The 17,189-nt window shown below is 42.3% G+C and overlaps 2 long non-coding RNA genes across 2 annotated transcripts in view; both read right to left on the bottom strand.

Moving 5' to 3' along the window:
* LOC138851131 (uncharacterized) overlaps positions 1 to 12,551 on the bottom strand; it is a 125,468-nt gene extending 112,917 nt beyond the window's left edge. The window contains exon 1 of the long non-coding RNA XR_011391006.1: positions 12,452 to 12,551. This is a non-coding gene — a long non-coding RNA (uncharacterized lncRNA). The remainder of the gene's footprint in view (positions 1 to 12,451) is intronic.
* A 1,705-nt stretch (positions 12,552 to 14,256) lies between these two features.
* LOC138851133 (uncharacterized) lies at positions 14,257 to 16,294 on the bottom strand. The gene is made up of 3 exons (XR_011391007.1): positions 15,961 to 16,294; positions 14,818 to 15,567; positions 14,257 to 14,778 (listed from the first exon to the last, which is right to left on the bottom strand). It is a non-coding gene; the product is annotated as an uncharacterized lncRNA (long non-coding RNA).
* Between the last annotated feature and the right edge of the window lie 895 nt (positions 16,295 to 17,189).

Raw genomic sequence — 17,189 nt, 5'->3', positions numbered from 1 at the left:
GCTGGTGTATACTTCCCACACCAGGAGAGTATGTTGTGGTGAGGCTGGTGTATACTTCCAACACCAGGAGAGTATGTTGTGGTGTGGCTGGTGTATACTTCCCACACCAGGAGAGTATGTTGTGGTGTTGCTGGTGTATACTTCCCACACCAGGAGAGTATGTTGTGGTGTTGCTGGTGTATACTTCCAACACCAGGAGAGTATGTTGTGGTGTGGCTGGTGTATACTTCCAACACCAGGAGAGTATGTTGTGGTGTGGCTGGTGTATACTTCCAACACCAGGAGAGTATGTTGTGGTGTGGCTGGTGTATACTTCCCACACCAGGAGAGTATGTTGTGGTCTGGCTGGTGTATACTTCCCACACAAGGAGAGTATGTTGTGGTGTGGCTGGTGTATACTTCCCACACCAGGAGAGTATGTTGTGGTGTGGCTGGTGTATACTTCCCACACCAGGAGAGTATGTTGTGGTGTGGCTGGTGTATACTTCCCACACCAGGAGAGTATGTTGTGGTGTGGCTGGTGTATACTTCCCACACCAGGAGAGTATGTTGTGGTGTGGCTGGTGTATACTTCCCACACCAGGAGAGTATGTTGTGGTCTGGCTGGTGTATACTTCCCACACCAGGAGAGTATGTTGTGGTGTTGCTGGTGTATACTTCCCACACCAGGAGAGTATGTTGTGGTGTGGCTGGTGTATACTTCCCACACCAGGAGAGTATGTTGTGGTGTGGCTGGTGTATACTTCCCACACCAGGAGAGTATGTTGTGGTGTGGCTGGTGTATACTTCCCACACCAGGAGAGTATGTTGTGGTGTGGCTGGTGTATACTTCCCACACCAGGAGAGTATGTTGTGGTGTGGCTGGTGTATACTTCCCACACCAGGAGAGTATGTTGTGGTGTGGCTGGTGTATACTTCCCACACCAGGAGAGTATGTTGTGGTGTGGCTGGTGTATACTTCCCACACCAGGAGAGTATGTTGTGGTGTGGCTGGTGTATACTTCCCACACCAGGAGAGTATGTTGTGGTGTGGCTGGTGTATACTTCCCACACCAGGAGAGTATGTTGTGGTCTGGCTGGTGTGGCTGGTGTATACTTCCCACACCAGGAGAGTATGTTGTGGTGTTGCTGGTGTATACTTCCCACACCAGGAGAGTATGTTGTGGTGAGGCTGGTGTATACTTCCCACACCAGGAGAGTATGTTGTGGTGAGGCTGGTGTATACTTCCCACACCTGGAGAGTATGTTGTGGTGAGGCTGGTGTATACTTCCCACACCAGGAGAGTATGTTGTGGTGAGGCTGGTGTATACTTCCCACACCAGGAGAGTATGTTGTGGTGTTGCTGGTGTATACTTCCAACACCAGGAGAGTATGTTGTGATGTGGCTGGTGTATACTTCCCACACCAGGAGAGTATGTTGTGGTGAGGCTGGTGTATACTTCCCACACCAGGAGAGTATGTTGTGGTGAGGCTGGTGTATACTTCCCACACCAGGAGAGTATGTTGTGGTCTGGCTGGTGTATACTTCCCACACCAGGAGAGTATGTTGTGGTCTGGCTGGTGTATACTTCCCACACCAGGAGAGTATGTTGTGGTCTGGCTGGTGTATACTTCCCACACCAGGAGAGTATGTTGTGGTGTGGCTGGTGTATACTTCCCACACCAGGAGAGTATGTTGTGGTCTGGCTGGTGTATACTTCCCACACCAGGAGAGTATGTTGTGGTGTGGCTGGTGTTTACTTCCAACACCAGGAGAGTATGTTGTGGTCTGGCTGGTGTATACTTCCCACACCAGGAGAGTATGTTGTGGTCTGGCTGGTGTATACTTCCCACACCAGGAGAGTATGTTGTGGTCTGGCTGGTGTATACTTCCCACACCAGGAGAGTATGTTGTGGTGTGGCTGGTGTATACTTCCCACACCAGGAGAGTATGTTGTGGTCTGGCTGGTGTATACTTCCCACACCAGGAGAGTATGTTGTGGTCTGGCTGGTGTATACTTCCCACACCAGGAGAGTATGTTGTGGTGTTGCTGGTGTATACTTCCAACACCAGGAGAGTATGTTGTGGTGTGGCTGGTGTATACTTCCAACACCAGGAGAGTATGTTGTGGTGTGGCTGGTGTATACTTCCCACACCAGGAGAGTATGTTGTGGTGTGGCTGGTGTATACTTCCCACACCAGGAGAGTATGTTGTGGTCTGGCTGGTGTATACTTCCCACACCAGGAGAGTATGTTGTGGTGTGGCTGGTGTATACTTTCAACACCAGGAGAGTATGTTGTGGTGTGGCTGGTGTATACTTCCAACACCAGGAGAGTATGTTGTGGTGTTGCTGGTGTATACTTCCAACACCAGGAGAGTATGTTGTGGTGTTGCTGGTGTATACTTCCCACACCAGGAGAGTATGTTGTGGTCTGGCTGGTGTATACTTCCTACACCAGGAGAGTATGTTGTGGTGTGGCTGGTGTATACTTCCTACACCAGGAGAGGATGTTGTGGTCTGGCTGGTGTATACTTCCCACACCCACAATTATCACCCCACACCCACAATTATCATCCCACACCCACAATTATCACCCCACACCCATACTTATCATCCCACACCCACTATTATCCCACACCCACAATTATCATCCCACACCCACAATTATCCCACACCCACAATTATCATCCCACACCCACAATTATCACCCCACACCCACAATTATCATCCCCACACCCACAATTATCACCCCACACCCACAATTATCACCCCACACCCATACTTATCATCCCACACCCACAATTATCACCCCACACCCTCACTTATCACCCCACACCCACAATTATCACCTCACACCCACAATTATCATCCCACACCCTCACTTATCCCACACCCACAATTATCATCACACACCCTCACTTATCATCCCACACCCACAATTATCATCCCACACCCTCACTTATCCCACACCCACAATTATCATCCCACACCCACAATTATCATCCCACACCCTCACTTATCATGCCACACCCACAATTATCATCCCACATCCTCACTTATCATCCCACACCCACAATTATCATCCCACACCCACAAGTATCATCCCACACCCTCACTTATCCCACACCCACAATTATCATCCCACACCCTCACTTATCCCACACCCACAATTATCATCCCACATCCACAATTATCATCCCACACCCACAATTATCATCCCACACCCTCACTTATCCCACACCCACAATTATCATCCCACATCCACAATTATCATCCCACACCCACAATTATCATCCCACACTCACAAGTATCATCCCACACCCTCACTTATCCCACACCCACAATTATCATCCCACACTCACAAGTATCATCCCACACCCTCACTTATCCCACACCCACAATTATCATCCCACACCCTCACTTATCCCACACCCACAATTATCATCCCACACTCACAAGTATCATCCCACACCCTCACTTATCCCACACCCACAATTATCATCCCACACCCTCACTTATCCCACACCCACAATTATCATCCCACACTCACAAGTATCATCCCACACCCTCACTTATCCCACACCCACAATTATCACCCCACACACACAATTATCATCCCACACCCTCACTTATCCCACACCCACAATTATCATCCCACACCCACAATTATCATCCCACACCCACAATTATCATCCCACACCCACGCTTACTATAATTATAATTAAAAAGCTCTAAACCCACTAGGGTCTGTTTGATAATAACTATAATTATGTCGTGGTGGTTCACATTTAACAGGAATGATGGTTCATGCTGGTTCTGTTATCCTGGTAGTTAGTAACAAGACTGATGGTTCATACTGGTTCTATCCTGGTAGTTAGTAACAAGACTGATGGTTCATGCTGGTTCTGTTATCCTGGTAGTTAGTAACAAGACTGATGGTTCATACTGGTTCTGTTATCCTGGTAGTTAGTAACAAGACTGATGGTTCATACTGGTTCTGTTATGCTGGTAGTTAGTAACAAGACTGATGGTTCATACTGGTTCTGTTATCCTGGTAGTTAGTAACAAGACTGATGGTTCATACTGGTTCTGTTATGCTGGTAGTTAGTAACAACCTGGAGTTTACCTGGAGAGAGTTCCGGGGGTCAACGCCCCCGCGGCCCGGTCTGAGACCAGGCCTCCTGGTGGATCAGAGCCTGATCAACCAGGCTGTTGCTGCTGGCTGCACGCAAACCAACATACGAGCCACAGCCCGGCTGATCCGGAACTGACTTTAGGTGCTTGTCCAGTGCCAGCTTGAAGACTGCCAGGGGTCTGTTGGTAATCCCCCTTATGTGTGCTGGGAGGCAGTTGAACAGTCTCGGGCCCCTGACACTTATTGTATGGTCTCTTAACGTGCTAGTGACACCCCTGCTTTTCATTGGGGGGATGGTGCATCGTCTGCCAAGTCTTTTGCTTTCGTAGTGGGTGATTTTCGTGTGCAAGTTCGGTACTAGTCCCTCTAGGATTTTCCAGGTGTATATAATCATGTATCTCTCCCTCCTGCGTTCCAGGGAATACAGGTTTAGGAACCTCAAGCGCTCCCAATAATTGAGGTGTTTTATCTCCGTTATGCGCGCCGTGAAAGTTCTCTGTACATTTTCTAGGTCGGCAATTTCACCTGCCTTGAAAGGTGCTGTTAGTGTGCAGCAATATTCCAGCCTAGATAGAACAAGTGACCTGAAGAGTGTCATCATGGGCTTGGCCTCCCTAGTTTTGAAGGTTCTCATTATCCATCCTGTCATTTTTCTAGCAGATGCGATTGATACAATGTTATGGTCCTTGAAGGTGAGATCCTCCGACATGATCACTCCCAGGTCTTTGACGTTGGTGTTTCGCTCTATTTTGTGGCCAGAATTTGTTTTGTACTCTGATGAAGATTTAATTTCCTCATGTTTACCATATCTGAGTAATTGAAATTTCTCATCGTTGAACTTCATATTGTTTTCTGCAGCCCACTGAAAGATTTGGTTGATGTCTGCCTGGAGCTTTGCAGTGTCTGCAATGGAAGACACTGTCATGCAGATTCGGGTGTCATCTGCAAAGGAAGACACGGTGCTGTGGCTGACATCCTTGTCTATGTCGGATATAAGGATGAGGAACAAGATGGGAGCGAGTACTGTGCCTTGTGGAACAGAGCTTTTCACCGTAGCTGCCTCGGACTTTACTCTGTTGACGACTACTCTCTGTGTTCTGTTAGTGAGGAAATTATAGATCCATCGACCGACTTTTCCTGTTATTCCTTTAGCACGCATTTTGTGCGCTATTACGCCATGGTCACACTTGTCGAAGGCTTTTGCAAAGTCTGTATATATTACATCTGCATTCTTTTTGTCTTCTAGTGCATTTAGGACCTTGTCGTAGTGGTCCAATAGTTGAGACAGACAGGAGCGACCTGTTCTAAACCCATGTTGCCCTGGGTTGTGTAACTGATGGGTTTCTAGATGCGTGGTGATCTTGCTTCTTAGGACCCTTTCAAAGATTTTTATGATATGGGATGTTAGTGCTATTGGTCTGTAGTTCTTTGCTGTTGCTTTACTGCCCCCTTTGTGGAGTGGGGCTATGTCTGTTGTTTTTAGTAACTGTGGGACGACCCCCGTGTCCATGCTCCCTCTCCATAGGATGGAAAAGGCTCGTGATAGGGGCTTCTTGCAGTTCTTGATGAACACAGAGTTCCATGAGTCTGGCCCTGGGGCAGAGTGCATGGGCATGTCATTTATCGCCTGTTCGAAGTCATTTGGCGTCAGGATAACATCGGATAGGCTTGTGTTAATCAAATTTTGTGGCTCTCTCATAAAAAATTCATTTTGATCTTCGACTCTCAGTCTGGTTAGCGGCTTGCTAAAAACTGAGTCATATTGGGACTTGAGTAGCTCACTCATTTCCTTGTTGTCATCTGTGTAGGACCCATCTTGTTTAAGTAGGGGCCCAATACTGGACGTTGTTCTCGATTTTGATTTGGCATAGGAGAAGAAATACTTTGGGTTTCTTTCGATTTCATTTATGGCTTTTAGTTCTTCCCGCGATTCCTGACTCCTAAAGGATTCTTTTAGCTTAAGTTCGATGCTTGCTATTTCTCTGACCAGTGTCTCCCTACGCATTTCAGATATATTGACCTCTTTTAGCCGCTCTGTTATTCTTTTCCGTCGCCTGTAAAGGGAGCGCCTGTCTCTTTCTGTTTTACATCTACTCCTCCTTTTTCTTAGAGGAATAAGCCTTGTGCATACATCGAGTGCTACCGAGTTAATCTGTTCTAGGCATAAGTTGGGGTCTGTGTTGCTTAGTATATCTTCCCAGCTTATATCGGTTAGGACTTGGTTTACTTGGTCCCACTTTATGTTTTTGTTATTGAAGTTGAATTTGGTGAATGCTCCCTCGTGACTAATCTCATTATGTCGGTCTGGGGCTCCGCGCATACATGACTGAACCTCAATTATGTTGTGATCTGAGTATATTGTTTTTGATATGGTGATATTTCTTATCAGATCATCATTGTTAGTGAAGATGAGGTCTAGTGTATTCTCCAGTCTAGTAGGCTCTATTATTTGCTGGTTTAAATTGAATTTTGTGCAGAGATTTAAAAGCTCGCGTGAGTGTGAGTTTTCATCAGAGCTGCCTCCTGGTGTTATTACTGCAACAATATTATTTGCTATATTCCTCCATTTTAGGTGCCTTAAGTTGAAATCCCCCAGGAGCAAGATGTTGGGTGCAGGAGCTGGAAGGTTTTCCAGACAGTGGTCAATTTTTAACAGCTGTTCCTGGAATTGCTGGGATGTTGCATCCGGAGGCTTGTAGACTATCACAATGACTAGGTTTTGGTTCTCGACCTTTACTGCTAAAACTTCCACTACATCATTTGAGGCATTTAGCAGTTCTGTGCAAACAAGTGACTCTGCAATGTACAGGCCAACCCCCCCCTTTTGCCTGTTCACTCTGTCACATCTGTATAGGTTGTAACCTGGGATCCATATTTCGTTGTCTAAGTGATCCTTTATGTGGGTCTCAGTGAAAGCCGCGAACATTGCCTTTGCCTCTGCAAGCAGTCCACGGATGAAAGGTATTTTGTTGTTTGTTGCTGGCTTTAGACCCTGTATATTTGCAAAGAAGAATGTTATCGGACTGGTGGTATTGTTGGTACTGGGGGGGGGGATTTTTTTTCCGGCATTAGTATCTGTATCTGTTGGTTTGGAGTGGAGGCCATCGACTGTGGTTCCACTCCAGGAATGACTGGATTTGGTGTACGATTTCTGCCATTTCCTGCCAGTTTTTTTTCCTTCCTGGCACTAAAAAACCTCTCCCTCTTGAGTGGCTGTGGCTACCCAGGTTTTCCCATGGCCTGGATGTTTTGTATCTTTTTGTCCCCTTTAGATGGTATGCCTGGCAATTTAAGTTATAGCACAGTCTTTCCTGTACTGAAGAGGTACACAGTTCAGGGTGAAAAAGCTTACAGGAAGGGAGTTTGCATTTTCCTGTTGTCATATGGGCATGGCATTTCCTAGGGTGGTCATAGTTGCACGTCCCATCTGTTTTTCCAGATTTCCCATGCCAGCAGATACCGAGTGCATAGTATGTGCACAGGCTTGGTTTCCGTTTGCCTTGGGTTTCTGTGACTGTATTCCCTGTTGGTGCATGTTTCCCTGTCTTACTTCTGTCCTCCCTAGCACCAACAATGGAGCTCCCACCATTTGTTTTTGGTAATATATCCTCACTATTGCTAGTGGAGTCCTCTTGTTTGCTATTTCCTGCGGTATTTCTAGTTTGCAATATTGGTTTTATCTTATCTTTGACTACACTTGTTTCCCTACTATGGCTCCTGTCCCCTATGCGGTCATTCATATGTATTCCTTCCTGCATATAGTTCCCGACTACCTGGACAAAATCTCCAGCTTCACCATTACTGTCTCCCAGGACAGCATCTCCAGCTTCCCCATTACTGTCTCCCAGGACAGCATCTCCAGCTTCACCATTACTGTCTCCCAGGACAGCACCTCCAGCTTCACCATTACTGTCTCCCAGGACAGCACCTCCAGCTTCCCCATTACTGTCTCCCAGGACAGCACTATCAGCCCCCCATTTACTGACTACCAGGACATCATCTCCAGCCTTACAGTTTCTGACTACATGGCCAGTATCAAGGGCAGTACCATTCAGCCCGGACTTTTTATGTTCCCATCTGTTGTAGAAAGCTTCCAGGTTTTCTATGAAAGCAGCTTTGATGTTGACCTCTTTTAATACCCTTGTGATTTTAGTCCACAGATTTATCTCATTTGGGCATACCCAAAAACACTTCCCTGTTTTAATACTGCTTGTAGCTAGTTCTTGGATATCTGCACAAGGGGCGTGACACCAATTTCCACAGAAATGACAATTTATGCATGTGGAAGCCCGTTTGTTTGACTGACCACAGACTACACACAGCTTCATAATGATTTGAATGGTTTATTTACTGCAATTCTACTAGCAACCTCTTGAATATTCTATTAATAACCTGCTAGGTGGTGCACAACGAAACCGTTTGAAACCAGTCCAGGGTTCGGACCAGTCAAGGGTTCGGACCAGTCTATCTGATCTGATCAGTGGGTCACTTATTTAAACCATACTGGTCGGTGATTTGAGCTAACACATGAAGGATCTACTGGAAATTATCTACCCGAGTAATATGTGATTTGATTGATACAAAAGTATAACTTGCGTGTTGAAGAGCCGGTGACTGCTGGCACTCCTACAATGACGAACGGTCGAGCCTCCACCTTTGTTTATCAATCGCTGTATCTAGCTTCTCTATTTTTTTTTTTTTCCGTCTCCACCACAATAAATGCTATATTATCACTATAGTTGACTGGTGCAAATTTTGGAGGAAGGGCGCTTTTTCTGTAGTAATAATTGCTTCTCGTTGTGTATATTGCGACCGCTGGTAACTACAGGTTATATGAAATTCACAGTAACGTCTGGTATTTCAAGAAAAAGAAACTAATGAAAGTCACTCCACTTCACTAAGTACCATTATAATACTGGTTAGTTGCTACTACAACACTGTATTCTGCTATTCACTGGTATCACTAGATTATATGCGAGTACACTAGCAAGCCAGGAAGATTATTAAAAACAGCTGACCTGTGGTAAGTTTCTGGCGACTTCTGGCACCTGCCTCTATAGGCTTATCACTTCATTTACAAAATCACCTGTTTTCAAATGACACTTTAGCTGTTATGCTGGTAGTTAGTAACAAGACTGATGGTTCATGCTGGTTCTGTTATGCTGGTAGTTAGTAACAAGACTGATGGTTCATACTGGTTCTGTTATCCTGGTAGTTAGTAACAAGACTGATGGTTCATACTGGTTCTGTTATCCTGGTAGTTAGTAACAAGACTGATGGTTCATGCTGGTTCTGTTATCCTGGTAGTTAGTAACAAGACTGATGGTTCATGCTGGTTCTGTTATCCTGGTAGTTAGTAACAAGACTGATGGTTCATGCTGGTTCTGTTATCCTGGTAGTTAGTAACAAGACTGATGGTTCATGCTGGTTCTATCCTGGTAGTTAGTAACAAGACTGATGGTTCATGCTGGTTCTGTTATGCTGGTAGTTAGTAACAAGACTGATGGTTCATGCTGGTTCTGTTATCCTGGTAGTTAGTAACAAGACTGATGGTTCATGCTGGTTCTATCCTGGTAGTTAGTAACAAGACTGATGGTTCATACTGGTTCTGTTATGCTGGTAGTTAGTAACAAGACTGATGGTTCATGCTGGTTCTGTTATGCTGGTAGTTAGTAACAAGACTGATGGTTCATACTGGTTCTGTTATGCTGGTAGTTAGTAACAAGACTGATGGTTCATACTGGTTCTGTTATCCTGGTAGTTAGTAACAAGACTGATGGTTCATACTGGTTCTGTTATCCTGGTAGTTAGTAACAAGACTGATGGTTCATACTGGTTCTGTTATCCTGGTAGTTAGTAACAAGACTGATGGTTCATACTGGTTCTGTTATCCTGGTAGTTAGTAACAAGACTGATGGTTCATGCTGGTTCTGTTATCCTGGTAGTTAGTAACAAGACTGATGGTTCATACTGGTTCTGTTATCCTGGTAGTTAGTAACAAGACTGATGGTTCATACTGGTTCTGTTATCCTGGTAGTTAGTAACAAGACTGATGGTTCATACTGGTTCTGTTATCCTAACACACTCAGCTGACACACTGAGGTCCGGGGTTCGAATTTCATCAGGTACGGCTGGAAAAGATTAGGGACGTGTTTCCATAAGACACCTGCTGTCCCTGTCCCTGTTCATCCTTCAGTTTAAAATAGGTACCTGGGTGTTAGGTGACTGGTGTGGGTGGCATCCTGGGTGTTAGTGGGCTGGTGTGGGTGGCATCCTGGGTGTTAGTGGACTGGTGTGGGTGGCATCCTGGGTGTTAGTGGACTAGTGTGGGTGGCATCCTGGGTGTTAGGTGACTGGTGTGGGTGGCATCCTGGGTGTTAGGTGACTGGTGTGGGTGGCATCCTGGGTGTTAGGTGACTGGTGTGGGTGGCATCCTGGGACAAAACTGACCTAATATGCAGGAAATGCTGTACATAACAAGGAACTTTCTATATAGTAGTATGTCATAGGTGTCAGCTATGGTCTGTATAAGTTGTGTCAGGTACTGGTAGTAATAAATATTATTATTATTATTATTATTATTATTATTATTATTATTATTATTAATGGTTCATACTGGTTCGGTTATCCTAGTGTTGGGAGCCAGGTAGGGGGTGTTGGGAGCCAGGTAGGGGGTGTTGGGAGCCAGGTAGGGGGTGTTGGGAGCCAGGTAGGGGGTGTTGGGAGCCAGGTCGGGGGTGTTGGGAGCCAGATGGGGGTGTGGGGAGCCAGGAGGTGGGGGTGTTGGGAGCCAGGAGGTGGGAGTGTTGGGAGCCAGGTAGGGGGTGTTGGGAGCCAGGTAGGGGGTGTTGGGAGCCAGGTAGGGGGTGTTGGGAGCCAGGTAGGGGGTGTTGGGAGCCAGGTAGGGGGTGTTGGGAGCCAGGTAGGGGGTGTTGGGAGCCAGCTAGGGGGTGTTGGGAGCCAGGTAGGGGGTGTTGGGAGCCAGGTAGGGGGTGTTGGGAGCCAGCTAAGGGGTGTTGGGAGCCAGCTAGGGGGTGTTGGGAGCCAGGTAGGGGTGTTGGGTGCCAGGTAGGGGTGTTGGGTGCCAGGTAGGAGGTGTTGGGTGCCAGGTAGGGGTGTTGGGTGCCAGGTAGGAAGTGCTGGGTGCCAGGTAGGGGTGCTGGGTGCCAGGTAGGGGTGTTGGGAGCCAGGTAGGGAGCGCTGGGTGCCAGGAAGGGGGTATTGGGAGCCAGGTAGGGGTGCTGGGTGCCAGGTAGGGGGTGCTGGGTGCCAGGTAGGGGGCGCTGGGTGCCAGGTAGGGGATGTTGGGTGCCAGGTAAGGGGTGCTGGGTGCCAGGTAGGGGGTGTTGGGAGCCAGGTAGGGGATGTTGGGCGCCAGGTAAGGGCTGCTGGGAACCAGCTAGGGGGTGCTGGGAACCAGCTAGGGGCTGCTGGGAACCAGCTACGGGCTGCTGGGAACCAGCCAGTGGGTGCTGGGAGCCAGCTAGGAGTATTAAGAACCAGCTAGGAGTGCTAAGAACCAGCTAGGAGTGCTAAGAACCAGCTAGGAGTGCTAAGAACCAGCTAGGTGGTGCTGTGAGCCAACTAGGAGGAGCTGTGAGCCAACTAGGAGGTGCTGTGAATCAGCTAGGAGGTGCTGGGAGCCAGCTAGGAGGTGCTGGGAGCCAACTAGGTGCTGCTGGGAGCCAACTAGGAGGTGCTGGGAGCCAGCTAGGAGGTGCTGGGAGCCAACTAGGAGGTGCTGGGAGCCAGCTAGGAGGTGCTGGGAGCCAGCTAGGAGGTGCTGTGAGCCAACTAGGAGGTGCTGGGAGCCAGCTAGGAGGTGCTGGGAGCCAGCTAGGAGGTGCTGTGAGCTAACTAGGTGCTGGGAGCCAGCTAGGAGGAAGCTAGGAGCCAACTAGGAGGTGCTGGGAGCCAGCTAGGAGCTAATTAGGAGGTACTGGGAGCCAGCTAGGAGGAAGCTAGGAGCCAACTAGGAGGTGCTTGGAGCCAGCTAGGAGCCAACTAGGAGGTGCTGGGAGCCAGCTAGGAGGAAGCTAGGAGCCAACTAGGAGGTGCTGGGAGCCAGCTAGGAGCCAACTAGGAGGTGCTGGGAGCCAGCTAGGAGGAAGCTAGGAGCCAACTAGGAGGTGCTGGGAGCCAGCTAGGAGCCAATTAGGAGGTGCTGGGAGCCAGCTAGGGGCCCTGACGTACGTAAGGGCCGGATGACGGCAGCTGGGACAACACGCGCGTGTTAGTCAGCTGGTGCACCACGGGCATCCGCCGCAGCTGGTGCGCTACTTCCCACTGGCTACAATCACACACCAGCTGTCAACTAACAATCACAAAATCACCTTAAAACACTAGACACACGCGGCGGTACACACGAGTAAGAGCGACGCGCGTGCGTCCCCCACGACGGCCGGGAAGCAACTGAACTCTGAGCCGCCAGTGTTTATACTTATGGGCGGAGTTGCCAACCACAACCTAACTACCACAATATAAATTATTTATACGTATTTCTGGCGTAGTTGGCGTATCTACGACGCGAGACGTAGCACATACGTAGTACGTACATCCTACATGAAGCTTGGATAACCAAAATCCCGTGCCAGTGCTTACGTAAATGTACAGAAATATGGAAGGTGATGATGGTGTTGATAGGATGAATGTTCACCAGACATCACCAGATTCTTCATCTCCCAGACAAGTTAACAATCTTCTGACTCATCTTCATGTAACTCACATATAACCTTCTATAACTCACATATAACCTTCTATAACTCACATATAACCTTCTATAACTCACATATAACCTTCTATAACTCACATATAACCTTCTATAACTCACATATAACCTTCTATAACTAACATATAACCTTCTATAACTAACATATGACCTTCTATAACTAACATATAACCTTCTATAACTAAGATATAACCTTCTATAACTAAGATATAACCTTCTATAACTAACATATAACCTATAACTAACATATAACCTTCTATAACTAACATATAACCTTCTATAACTAACATATAACCTTCTATAACTAACATATAACCTTCTATAACTAACATATAACCTTCTATAACTAACATATAACCTTCTATAACTCACATATAACCTTCTATAACTAACATATAACCTATAACTAACATATAACCTTCTATAACTAACATATAACCTTCTATAACTAACATATAACCTTCTATAACTAACATATAACCTTCTATAACTAACATATAACCTTCTATAACTAACATATAACCTTCTATAACTAACATATAACCTTCTATAACTAACATATAACCTTCTATAACTAACATATAACCTTCTATAACTAACATATAACCTTCTATAACTAACATATAACCTTCTATAACTAACATATAACCTTCTATAACTAACATATAACCTTCTATAACTAACATATAACCTTCTATAACTCACATATAACCTTCTATAACTAACATATAACCTTCTATAACTAACATATAACCTTCTATAACTAACATATAACCTTCTATAACTAACATATAACCTTCTATAACTAACATATAACCTTCTATAACTAACATATAACCTTCTATAACTAACATATAACCTTCTATAACTAACATATAACCTTCTATAACTAACATATAACCTTCTATAACTAACATATAACCTTCTATAACTAACATATAACCTTCTATAATTAACCTTCTATATAACCTTCTATAACTAACATATAACCTTCTATAACTAACATATAACCTTCTATAACTAACATATAACCTTCTATAACTAACATATAACCTTCTATAACTCACATATAACCTTCTATAACTAACATATAACCTTCTATAACTAACATATAACCTTCTATAACTAACATATAACCTTCTATAACTAACATATAACCTTCTATAACTAACATATAACCTTCTATAACTCACATATAACCTTCTATAACTAACATATAACCTTCTATAACTAACATATAACCTTCTATAACTAACATATAACCTTCTATAACATATAACCTTCTATAACTAACCCTTCTATAACTCACATATAACCTTCTATAACTCACATATAACCTTCTATAACTATACATATAACCTTCTATAACTAACATATAACCTTCTATAACTAACATATAACCTTCTATAACTAACATATAACCTTCTATAACTAACATATAACCTTCTATAACTAACATATAACCTTCTATAACTAACATATAACCTTCTATAACTAACATATAACCTTCTATAACTAACATATAACCTTCTATAACTAAGATATAACCTTCTATAACTAACATATAACCTTCTATAACTAACATATAACCTTCTATAACTAACATATAACCTTCTATAATTAACATATGACCTTCTATAACTAACATATAACCTTCTATAACTAACATATAACCTTCTATAACTAAGATATAACCTTCTATAACTAACATATAACTAAGATATAACCTTCTATAACTAACATATGACCTTCTATAACTAACATATAACCTTCTATAACTAAGATATAACCTTCTATAACTAACATAACCTATAACTAACATATAACCTTCTATAACTAACATATGACCTTCTATAACTAACATATAACCTTCTATAACTAACATATAACCTTCTATAACTAACATATAACCTTCTATAACTCACATATAACCTATAACTAACATATAACCTTCTATAACTCACATATAACCTTCTATAACTAACATATAACCTTCTATAACTAACATATAACCTTCTATAACTAACATATAACCTTCTATAACTAACATATAACCTTCTATAACTAACATATAACCTTCTATAACTCACATATAACCTTCTATAACTAACATATAACCTTCTATAACTAACACATAACCTTCTATAACTCACATATAACCTTCTATAACATATAACCTTCTATAACTCACATATAACCTACTATAACTCACATATAACCTTCTATAACATATAACCTTCTATAACTAACATATAACCTTCTATAACTAACATATAACCTTCTATAACTAACATATAACCTTCTATAACTAACATATAACCTATAACTAACATATAACCTTCTATAACTCACATATAACCTTCTATAACTAACATATAACCTTCTATAACTCACATATAACCTTCTATAACATATAACCTTCTATAACATATAACCTTCTATAACTAACATATAACCTTCTATAACTAACATATAACCTTCTATAACTAACATATAACCTTCTATAACTAACATATAACCTTCTATAACTAACATATAACCTTCTATAACTAACATATAACCTTCTATAACATATAACCTTCTATAACTCACATATAACCTTCTATAACTAACATATAACCTTCTATAACTAACATATAACCTTCTATAACTAACATATAACCTTCTATAACATATAACCTTCTATAACTAACATATAACCTTCTATAACTAACATATAACCTTCTATAACTAACATATAACCTTCTATAACTAACATATAACCTTCTATAACTAACATATAACCTTCTATAACTCACATATAACCTTCTATGACTAACATATAACCTATAACTAAGATATAACCTTCTATAACTAAGATATAACCTTCTATAACTAACATATAACCTATAACTAAGATATAACCTTCTATAACTAAGATATAACCTTCTATAACTAACATATAACCTTCTATAACTAACATATAACCTTCTATAACTAACATATAACCTTCTATAACTAACATATAACCTTCTATAACTAACATATAACCTTCTATAACTAAGATATAACCTTCTATAACTAAGATATAATCTTTTATAACTAAGATATAACCTTCTATAACTAAGATATAACCTTCTATAACATATAACCTTCTATAACTAACATATAACCTTCTATAACTAACATATAACCTTCTATACCTAAGATATAACCTTCTATAACTAAGATATAATCTTATATAACTAAGATATAACCTTCTATAACTAACATATAACCTTCTATATGTAATATATAACCTTCTATAACTAAGGTATAACCTTATATAACTAAGATATAACCTTCTATATCTAAGATATACCCTTCTATAACTAAGATATAACCTTCTATAACTAAGATATAACCTTCTATATTTAAGATATAACCTTCTATAACTAAGATATAACCTTCTATAACTAAGATATAACCTTCTATAACTAAGATATAACCTTATATAACTAAAATATAACCTTATATAACTAAGATATAACCTTCTATATTTAAGATATAACCTTCTATAACTAAGATATAACCTTCTATAACTAAGATATAACCTTATATAACTAAGATATAACCTTCTATAACTAAGATATAACCTTCTATAACTAAGATATAACCTTCTATAACTAAGATATAACCTTATATAACTAAGATATAACCTTCTATAACTAAGATATAACCTTCTATAACTAAGATATAACCTTCTATAACTAAGATATAACCTATATTTAAGATATAACGTTTTATAAATAAGATATAACCTTCTATATTTAAGATTTAACCTTCTATATCTAAGATATAACCTTCTATAACTAAGATATAACCTTGTATAACTAAGATATAACCTTCTATAACTAAGATATAATCTAAAACTAAAATCTTCCCTAACTCATCTATAATCGTCTATAACATCTATAATCTAAAACTACCTAAAATCTGTAACTCAATCATAACCTTCTATAACTGATAATCTTTACCTCTGTAGCTTATGGAAAGCATCTATAACTCAACTATAATCAATGGCCCCATTCCTGGAGAGGGGCATAACAACATGCTCAGGGTTGCAACATCCAATAAGACAGCTGATCTTCAAGCTGTGAGTGCACCTCATGCTGGCGACTTCCTCCAAACAGTTCCCTTGGTATTACAGTGGCTCTCTGCCTTCCTGCCGTATTTGCGGCGATGTGGGAGCTGACCAATGTGGTCTACATGGTCTAAGTTGCTCCAAGACCAAGGGCTGGCATGTAAGACACAATTAAGTCGATGACATTATAAAGAGAAGCCTTACGACAGCTGGATGACCAGCTGAGAGACAGATTCGATCC

This window comes from Cherax quadricarinatus, unplaced genomic scaffold (assembly GCF_038502225.1).
Source record: "Cherax quadricarinatus isolate ZL_2023a unplaced genomic scaffold, ASM3850222v1 Contig7, whole genome shotgun sequence".
Classification (NCBI taxonomy): Eukaryota; Metazoa; Arthropoda; class Malacostraca; order Decapoda; family Parastacidae; genus Cherax; species Cherax quadricarinatus.
The sequence above is the reverse complement of the archived record's forward strand: the minus strand, read 5'-3'. Positions and strand labels throughout refer to the sequence as shown.